The following is a 7,613-nucleotide window of genomic DNA, read 5'->3' as shown; positions in this document are numbered from 1 at the left end:
GTCATCAGGAATAGAAAGACACAAAGCAGAGATTGCATTACCAAGAGACCCAGGACTACATCATGGCCCAGGTCATGGTGGAAAGCAAGCTGATTTCTGGGTTCTGGGTCCTTTAAGCTATAAATACTATAGCATCACCATAGTTCAGGATTCTGGGGTTTCCCCATTTGGTGAGGTCTCCAGAATCTACCTCCACCTGCTCATTGATGTCTAATAATTCTTTACACAAGGACCAAGGGTGTCATGTCCTGGTAGAAATTCAGCTTAAAATTGCCTGTTATTATTGATTTTTTTTTCTTTGGCAATGTTATTTTTCAAATTCAAATTCATCTTGAGATTTATGTGATTTAAGAAGCTACATGTGAGGGACTGGGGCTGTAGCTCAGTGGCAGAGCACTTGTCTAGCACATGTGAGGCACTGGGTTCGATCCTCAGCACCACATAAAGATAAATAAAATAAAGGCATGCTATTCATCTACAAAAAAAAATTAAAAAGAAGAAGAAGAAGCTACATGTGGGCTGGGGCTGGGGCTCAGCAGTAGTGCACTTGCCTGGCATGTGTGAGACACTGGGTTCTATTCTCAGCACCACATATAAATAAATAAATAAAGGTCTATCAACAACTTAAAAAATATATTTTTTTAAAAAAGCAACTACATGTCTTGGAAAACCCCTATATTTCTTGGAACCCTACTCCCATCCTTTTCTGGAGTGCTACATCAGTTTTCTAGGGCTGCCATTACAAAAATATGACAAATTAAGTGACTTAAACAGCAGAAAGATATTTTTTTTCACAGTTCTGGAGATCAACATGCTGATTCTAAGTTAATTTGGAAAAGAAAATGTACAAGGATAATTAACAGAAGAAAAAATGATGAAGTGCATCCTTGGCCCAAAGAATAAAACCCCCTTACACATCCATAGCAATGAACACAGTGTGGTATTTCCCTAGGTATAAAAATATCAGTAGAATAAAATAAAACAAAAAAGATCCATTTACATATGTATTTAATACATACTAAAAGCCAACTCAAAAAGAAAAAGGACCAAATATTGACCATCCTACCAAAAACATATAAAGCTAACCATCTAACCAGTCATACCGAAAATAAATTATAAGGATATTTAAAGGCTACACATGAACAACAAACTTACAAAATATCATGATTTAGTTTGATAATTAGAGGCAGAAGAGACATAAAACCCAGAAGCCCTGAAGGAAGTTATTGAAAAATGTAATTGATTAAATATGTGTTTTAATTGCTTTAAGAAAGGCATCATTAACAAAAACACAAACGAAGGATGAAAATGGTCTAAAATATGTAAAACACACAAAAGCTCAATAGCTAGTACATATGTGTGTATATGTAAACATATAAAACTGTTATTATAAAGCAAAAATAAAAAGAACTCAGTTTTCAAAAATAGACAAATATATGTGACTAATAAACACGATAAGATGCTCAGTTTCAATAATAATAAACAGAATAGGAACTGAAAGAACACAATGTGATTTTTTGCCTCTATCAGTTTATAAAAATTGAAAGAATGGTCACATTCAGTATTGGTGGAGCAGTAAAGAAATAGGTCAGCATACATGTGCCTGAGGAAAGTAGAACTAGTTATAAATAGGGACAGCTTTGTAGAAGGGAAAACTGGTAGCATTTATCAAAAATATTATGGCGAGGATGTGGGGAAAAGGGCACACTTGTTCACTGCTGGTGGGACTGCAAAATGGTGAGGCCAATTTGGAAAGCAGTATGGAGATTCCTGGGAAAGCTGGGAATGGATCCACCATTTGACCCAGCTATTGCCCTTCTTGGACTATTCCCTGAGGACCTTAAAAGAGCACACTATACGGATACGGCCACATCAATGATTATAGCAGCACAATTCACAATAGCTAGACTGTGGAACCAACCTAGATGCCCTTCAATAGATGAGTGGATAAAAAAATTGTGGCAGCTATACACAATGGAGTATTATGCAGCACTAAGAAACGACAAAATCATAGAATTTGCAGGGAAATGGATGGCATTAGAGCAGATTATGCTAAGTGAAGCTAGCCAAGCCCTAAAAAACAAATGTCAAATGTCTTCTTTGATATAAAGAGAGCCACTAAGAATAGAACAGGAAGGAAGAGCATGAGGAAAAGACTAACAGTAAACTAAGACGAATGGGGGGAGAGAAAGGAAGAGAGAAGGGAAAACATATGGAAATGGTAGGAGACCTTCAGTGATACACAAAATTATAAGAGGTTATGAGGGGCAAGGGGGTGGGGGGGAAAAAAGGGGAGAGAATTGAACAACAGCAGAGGAGGTAGAGAGGGAAGATGGGAGGGGAGGGGAGGGGAGGGGAGGGGGGATAGTAGGGGATAGGAAAGGTAGCAGAATACAACAGTCACTAATATGCCATTATGTAAAAATGTGAGTATGTAACAGAAGTGAGTCTGTATTATGTATTTGGGGAGTTCAAAACCCAATTGAGTCGAATGTATGAAAGATGATATGTCTTGAGCTCTGTAATGTTTTGAACAATCAATAAAAAAAAATATATTAAATATCATGGACTTTGGCTAAATAATCTCACTTCTAAGTATCTATAGATATACTCATGGGTACAAAAGAAGTTGGGATAAGGATAGTTTGTATGGTAGTTTTTACAGAAGATTTTTTTTTAAAACAAAGTACTATAAAGAGGAGAAAATTAAATGATAGTGTGTCTATGTAATACTTTGTTGCTAATAGAAGGGTAACAGACATGAAAGAGTATTTCTATTATTTTCATCATTTCCTGTCATATAATTCTGTGGGGGTTTTCAATATTTTTGAATGGATTAATTAGGTAGTGTTTTGTTAAGTGTTCTTTTATAAATAAAATACAGCTGGGTACCTTGGTGCACACCTGTAATCTTAGGGATTCTGGAGGCTGAGACAGGAGGATCAAAGCCAGCCTCAACAACTTTGCAAGAGTGCAAGCAATCTAATGAGACTCTGTCTCAAAATAAAAATAAAAAGGGGTAGGGATATGGCTCAGTGGTTAAGCACCCTGGTTTAATCACTGGTGAAAGAAAGAAAGAAAGAGAGAGGGGGAGGGAGAGGGAGAGAGAGAGAGAGAGAGAGAGAGAGAGAGAGAGAGAGAGAGAGAGAGAGAGAGAGAGAGAGAATAGAAAACAAAACAAAACAAAACAGAGCAGAGTGACCCAGTGCTAGTCTTCATTAATGCCAAACTTCTTCATGATGTGGCGTCATTTTTCCTCTCCCCAGGTCTTCCACCCGAACCTACCTCAAGGGTCAGCCAGTATCCTAGCATCTTCTTCAGTATGTACTTTGTAGCTTTGTGCTTTTCCAGATTTTCTTTCTCCAGGTATCACTGTTTAAAAACAAGACAAAAAAATTTAATGAAAAGCTATTAATACATTATGAATACAATAAAACACAATTCAGTCATTAAACATGAAATAGAGGGTGGAGTGAAATCAACTAAATTTATTTCCTGGCTAGTGTCTCATTTTTTAAAGAAAGCAATTTTTCTGACTATAAAAACAATTCCTGTTCATGGTAGAATACTTTGTGAATGCAGAAAATACACATTTTAAAAGGACTCCTGTAATCACATGATTTAAAGACAACCATTATGAGTTTCATCCAGGTTTATTGCTTTCTGATCAGTGTTAAAAGCAAACACATCAAAAATGTCTTTCAACATGCATGGAATCATACATACGTAGTGTTATATCTGGCTTTTCCACTGAGTGATGTAGAAGCAATAGTACAAAATCCCAGGTAAGAATCCAGGCAGTGGCAGAGAAAATAAGTAAACTGCCCAGTTCACACAATTACTAATTAGTAAATTCAAACCAAGTCTGTGGTCTCTGACCTGCCGTCTTAACACTGTTCTATTCCCACCCACTTTTATGTCAGCTTTGTTGGGTAAAAGTCACCTTAAATAAGGTAACAATCAACCCAAGCAAATAATGGGCAAAATATCTGAACAAGCACCTCATCAAAGAAGATATAAAGATGGCAAATGAGCATATGAAAAAAGCTCAACATTATGTCACTAGCAAATTGCAAATGAAAATAAGGAGATAACACTAAATGCTTCCCTATTAGAATGGCCAAAATCCCAAACACTGACACCCACTGCTGATGCAGATGTGAAACAACAGCTAGTGGGAATGCAAAATGGTACAGTCACTTTAGAAGACAGTTTGGCAGTTTATTCCAAAACTAAATGTACTCTTATCATGTAACCCGGCGATCACACTTTCTACGCTTTCTCGTTTTCTCCGTATTCCTGATTAACTGCTGGCTTTCAGCAGGCTGCATACCCAGGACACCTGGGGAGTTTCTTTACATTCTTGCCCCCTGGCAATGGTGACCACAGTGGCTTCTGTCTCAGTCCAAGCCTCCTAAGGTCATTTTTGCTTGTCTTGTGTCAGCTCAGTCATAAGCAGGCCTTACATGCCTGGGCCTTAACCAGAGGCCTCCCTTAGTGTTCCTGTCCTTCTTCCCAAAGGCACAGAAATTGGCCTGTGTCAATAGAGGGGCTTTGGAGGAAGGAGGAGCAAGTTTCCTGTCCCTCCCAGCACAGCAGCAGACCTCTGCTTTGTGTCAGAACAGGATCCCTGAGGAGAGCCACCTCTTAGCCCCACTGCAGATGGCTCTTCCTCCCAATCCTCCATCCACAGAGAAGGACTTTTGCCTGGAACCACAGGTGGAAGGCCTTCTCCTCCCTCATCCAGCAGCTTTCAGCTTTTGCTTTATGTAAGAGAAAAGTTCAGGAAGAAGGCAAGTTTTCATCCCATGCACCCTTAAAGGAGGTTTTCTCGGGTCTTCTGTCTGCTTCTTCTTGTGAACAATCAGCAAAGATTCGTTGGAGTGGATTTGGGATTCTCCTTGTGTCTGGGGCTCACAGGGACCCTCAACTCTTGTGTCAGCCAGCCTTCATTCAGTTGTTAATTCATTAAAAATTTCAGCTGTTTTCTTCTCGTGGCTGCTTTTACGGCAGTACCAATACCTCCCTACTCCTGCAAAAAGCCGAGCAGGAGTCCCTGGCTCCATGGGACAGCTCGGGATTCTGTTCGTCTGTTTTCCTTTTAAATTTTAAGCTCTCTGTTGACACGTCTATTAGAATAACCACAAAGCACTCCCCTCTGATTTCAAGAATTTAAGAAGAGCATCTTTAGAGCCTTTCCTGCCTGTAGATCCGGGGAACCCTGCTTAAGAGCCTTCATTTGTAGGGATAACAACAGCTCATTTTAACCAGCAGAATGAAGGTTTAGACCCACATATACAGAAGAAAAAAAAAACCTGAATTGTAACTTACCAAAAGTTTGACTTTGGGCATCCTTATCCACGAAATGGGGATAACAATAGTGCCTACCTCATAGGCCTGTTTGTTAGGATCGACAATAAGCATATGGTAAGGATCTATGGACCTAACACTCTACTTGAAACATAGTTAATTCCTAATAAATAATTATTATTTTCCAGGAACTGGTGGCGCAATGCCAACTTTTATAAGGCACACTTCCTACTTTTGAATTCATAGTTGGTAGTTCACGAGAAAAGCATAAAGAGATTACAACTAAATTCTGAGTTCTGTCGTCAGTGCTATTGTAGAGGTGTACATACCAGGGAAGTACTTAGGACAACTGGCAGGGTGTGAGATCGAGCTAAATTTTGTAAGATTAGTGAGGCTGCTAATTTTATGAAAAATTAGTGGGATGAGACAAAAGGAAAGCAGATGGTCAAATGGAGGGGGGACTCTTGGGGCAGGAGCAGCAAAAGCGGTGGCTAGGGGTACAGAAAGTCGGGGCAAGTACCATGAGGAATGGAGGGCAGGAGGGGAGTGACCACATAGGAGGAAGCCAGAGAGGCAAGCAAAGGTCAAGAACTCCAGACGATGAGCCTTGCTGGAATGACATGGAAGGGTGGAGCAGCGTGAGTTTTATTTGAAGATGGATCTAATTGCTAGGGAGATCATCCACTGACACACAAGAAGGAGAGATGGAGAGATCAGTTAGAGGGCTGCAGCCACACTCTGAATGAGAAAGGATAGCAGGTCCAACCAGGGAAGTGACAATTGATGCCAATGGCAAAAGAAGGGTGGACTTAGGGCTCCAGGCGGGTAAAACAGAGAACAGGACCCAGCTACCCGGTGGAGCCAGCAAGAGGGAACTCTAGACTGAAGCCCAGGCTCCAACAGAGAGGGAGTGTGAAGCACTTAACTCACAGACTCAGAGTGAAAAGGGACCCCAGGCTGGGGCAGCCAGACAGATGTACATAAGCCAGCATGCACTCCAGGAGGTTTTGCTCAGAATCCTCCCCAGAAGGTGACTGTGGAGAACAGGCCGTGCCCTGCTTTGAGTTACTCCATGATACATAGAACAGGAGCTTCAGATTATGCCTACACCTGAGTTACTCCATTTTGGAAAGCACCTTGCCATAAGCTACTGCATTTTGAGTTTAAGCATCGAGATGGAATGACTCTACACCTTGATTGTACAAGTCAACAACCACCATTTGCCTAGCACGACTATAAGGCACAAACTGACAAATAAATTTAATCGAGCTGATAAAAATGATCATCTGTAAACATATCAAATTAATCAGAAGCACATGGATGCATGGGCATTATCAAACTTACATCACCAAATGAGCAACCCCTCACTCAAGGCTCCTCATTCAAGGAGCACCCCGAGACTGGACCCTGTCACCTGGTCACTCATCAACAGATTTGCCATAGTGACAAACCTTCAATTTCCTGTGCCATCTAGCTTCAGCAGAGCATGGTTTCTCCTGCCCATGACAACCATGCATGACCTACTCCAAGCTGAAACTCCAAATGGACATTCTGAAATTGCTGTCTGTCTGGACCTTGGCATAGAATAAGTTCCTGCATTTTGACATCCTGAACATCTAATCTAACCACCATTAGTACCCGCTCTCTGCCTTTCCTCTCAGTTCAGCTGACTTAACCCCTGTGGTTGCCTTAAACCATTCTTAGCCTTTCTGTTAAATATATATATATATATATATATATATATATATATATATATATATATATATATATATATATATTTGTGTGAAGTATGATGTGTGATCTGAGTGTTATATATATTAGAAATTAAGACTGGAGTAAAAGAACTTGTGATTACCCAGCTTATGACTAACAGTTAACCCACAAGTATTCAGTGAACTTCTTTCTACAGGTGAAAATAGTATACCCTATGAATTTATTGTCAGTCAATAAATTCTGACATTGGTCTACATTAATGACAATGACACACAGTTCTGCAGTAGTCTAAATGCTTATCTCCAGGCTGGTGTCCACTCTTTAAAAGTGGCCATGATGGACCATGTCCTACTCTTCATAACCATAACATCAAACACACAGTGCACATCTGTTCAAACCATCCTCAAGTCTAGTTCCCTCCCTTTATGAATGCAAGATCCTGGAAGGTTAAATGAGTAGTGAGAGGAGTCGAGAGTCCTTGGCCTTTTCTATTCCCAGATAACAGTTTTCCCCAGCAACAGTGTAAGTAGATGGTAGATGGCAAAGCTAGATCTGGCAACAGAAAATAGAATTCTTGGTTCTTCCTGCAT

The sequence above is a fragment of the Ictidomys tridecemlineatus genome, chromosome 14 (genome assembly GCF_052094955.1).
Source record: "Ictidomys tridecemlineatus isolate mIctTri1 chromosome 14, mIctTri1.hap1, whole genome shotgun sequence".
NCBI lineage: Eukaryota > Metazoa > Chordata > Mammalia > Rodentia > Sciuridae > Ictidomys > Ictidomys tridecemlineatus.
Note: the sequence above shows the minus strand (reverse complement) of the source record.